The sequence below is a fragment of the Adiantum capillus-veneris genome, chromosome 18 (genome assembly GCF_014529385.1).
Source record: "Adiantum capillus-veneris isolate H3 chromosome 18, ASM1452938v2, whole genome shotgun sequence".
Taxonomy (NCBI): Eukaryota; Viridiplantae; Streptophyta; class Polypodiopsida; order Polypodiales; family Pteridaceae; genus Adiantum; species Adiantum capillus-veneris.
In genome coordinates, this window is record NC_140948.1 from 128,893,145 (window position 1) to 128,896,618 (window position 3,474).

Here is a 3,474-nt window from a genome sequence, read left to right on the forward strand (position 1 = left end):
CGCTATGAGCGTCGCTATGAGCGTTGCAAATTTACAAAGAAATTTGCGACGCTCATAGCGACGCCGGGATTTTTTTTTTTGAGCATCGCTGTGTGAGCGTCGCTAATATGAATAGCTTCTTGTAGTGAAAAGAGCTTGATATATGGAACTAGTAGAATCATAGATGTCATGCACTTTACCATAAAGCAATCTATTGTAAATGTTAGTTCAACCAGGTATATTCTTGATTAAAATTGCAAAATTTGGATAAACATAATAGCCTTGTTTTCGTGCAATTAGTCTATGAACAACACATATACCAAAAAAGGCGAGGAGTGAAGGCATGCTTCACTGGCCAAATCTAAAAAAAAGCTCACTCAAAAAGAGTTTTCGGAGCAAGCTTTTTTTCTCTCTCCCTCTCTCTCTCTCTCCTCCCTCTGTCTTGTCTATTTCTATTTATCGAGCTATCTTTCTCAATCCCCCACTCTTCAATCTCTCTCTCTCTCTCTCTCTCTCTCTCTCTCTCTCTCAAACAACACGCTTGATGCAACTTGAATAGGAAGCCAAGGAATGCAAATACTCTCTTGTGAACTTGAATGCTTTGAAGGAGCGTATGAGCAAAGTAAAGCATGCCCATGTATTGAAAGAGGAGAAGATTGACACCATGAGCCGGGATGTATGCAACATGAAAATGTATACACAAACAAGTCTTGAGCTGATGTATGTGGTAGTAATGTGGTTTCTAATTCCTCCCTCATGCAAGCTATGGTCCAAACAAAGAATGTTGAGAATGTGGATGTAGAGGAGTTAAAAGAAGGAGAGCGACTTCCAAGAACATTGTTATTCGTGAAATTCCTAAAGAAAGGTTAGAAACACCTGCTTCTCTTACCATTGCTATCGGAGATTTCTTCAAAACCCACGTTGGCATGTCAGGAGTTATGGGTTATGGAGCACATAAAGTGGGTAAGCAACGAGCTCCTCGCTCAGGAGAACGGCCATTTGTATGCACCATGTTAAATGAGACCAAACCAATGATTATTTTGATAATAGTTGCATCCATTTTAGATATACGAAATATTTTGTATGTGAAAAACAATGAAGAGGGCAAGAAGGGGTATCATGTATGATTCAAAAAGGGTTAAAAGATTTTGTATCAATTGTGAAAGATGACAAGCACAAACATTAGGTATGACTAAAAATTATGATACAAAAAAGAGTACACATTTTTGTAGCCAGTTGCTACATTCCTTATCACGATTCTCCTTTTTATGCTTGTATCGATAGAGATCATCCATTATTTGATTTAGATAAGGACATGCGGCTTATACTAAAGAAAAGGTAATGTTATTTTATTTGGTGACATGAATGCTCGCACAAAAACATTGCAACAGGATACTCAACAATTTGATATGCCATACATTCCAAGGGAGCTAGAGGAAGCTCCACTTGTATGATCGTACTTCAATGGATGAGAAAGAGCCGGGTCACCGTAGAAAGTTACTTTTATACATGTCTAATAGCACGAGTATGCTCATTGCCAATGGTGTATCTTTTTGGAGCAGAACCGATAGATTTATATGTAGAAAACATAATGGGGATAGAGTGATTGACTTATGCTACTCTCTGAAGCCAATATGTATCACATAAAGAGTTTTACACTGTTGGGCAAAAGAAAAAGTGAGACACCTCTATAGCTTTAAGTCCAAAAACGTTAAAACTTCAACCTCAACACCAAAAAGTATACCAAAACCACTTTTAGTAAACCCAACCAAAAGGCCTATTCTCCCTTGGGAATTTACAAGCACACTCCCACTTAAAGGATCATAGCACATAGGAGCAAAACCTTGTCAAAGCACGGATTTACAGCACATGCCGACATATGAAGACAAGAGCCTTCCAATTAAAAATCACAAACCCACAACTTCAACATCAATTCCACAATACATAGATACATGCCCTCCCAATCTGTCTAAACACAATTTTTCACGAGGCTTCCATAGCCATAACCCTGTAGAGAACTAGTCGTAATTGAAAGAGGACAACTCCAATTGGAACATGTTAAAGCTTGAAACAAAGGTTGAAAAATGAATGACGAGAAAGATGAAGATGACCAAAATTGAATCTACACGCTGCTACATGCAAAATTGACGTGAATAGAGAGATATCCCGATACGGCTACACGTAGAGCAAGCAAGGCAAAACAAAAAACTGCACCAGAAACCATCAAGGAGACACAATGCGATAAAACCTGTAAATTTATGAAGTTTGGATAAACTTTTTTATACATGAGCTTTAGTTACATACAAGCCTCACTTCAAAAAACTCACTAACCGACATATGCAATAACCCGACAGCTGGCTCTATACTAGCGACTTGTCCTGCAAGTACATGTGCTTGCTAAATAAAACTAAAAACCCACAAAAAGAAAGCCCACACATCCTTTTTACATCGAGCATTATGCACATATGTACAAAGTTACAAAAAACGGGGTTCTCAAAATGCGTCCAACATAGTTTGCCAAACCCCCAGTCTGCTAGAGTATTCATGCTCAATAGTAGCATAAACATGTTGTCCACCTGGATCAAAAGGCCAATGAACACAAACTCCAACTGCAAGAGCTAATCTCAACCATCATAAGGCTCTCAATATCAAAGCTTGAATCATAGGTTGAATCCAAGTTTTCTTTAGACATAAAGTACTCTCACCAACAGATTCCACATAGAGACATCCTTCCATTACTATAGCATGCAAGGAAGCCTTTAATATCTCATCCAAAAATTCTTGAACTTAAACATCATCCAATTTTATATCCTCATGCATATCCATCTCATTATCCCCACTCTTCACTACAAAAGCATCTTTGACTCTAAAGAGCCCTTTTGGGGTTCATATTTTTTCTAATGACAGATGCAAGATATAAAGAAGTGGTTTGGGAGATGGAATGCGTTACACTTTCTACATGATGCCTCAATTGACTCCCAAGTGAATGAAGCTTTTCTACAATGACAATGTATGGCGGCTTGGGAGGAATCATGTGGATCACGTTTCATATATTACGCCACCTATATTGCCCCCAACTACAAAACCATGTTCTTCACTGAAAAAGGAAACCGTACTCACCCTTACATTCTTGAGTTTACCCCCTTGTCAGTGATGCACACTATCGTAGCCATTTGGCTTAGCTCCCACTCCCTTCGATGTGGGATAGGGCATTAGGGCAATGAAGAAGAGTCAAATCGATTGTGCACATTATGGTCACTACAAGTTTGAGAGTCAGAGTACCACACAATAGAAAAACTAATGTTTCTCTACATCTGTTTTGCGTGGACCACTCGACCTCTATCTGTGAAGCAAAGGGCAATTTTAGCCTTAGAGACGGACTTCTTAGAAATGGGTTTGCACGGAGGACATGTTAAGATAGAACATGATGAGAGAAGATAAAAAAATGGCCGGGATGTTCCAAAGAAGCTGTCCATTGGTGGTTTTAAAGCCGGA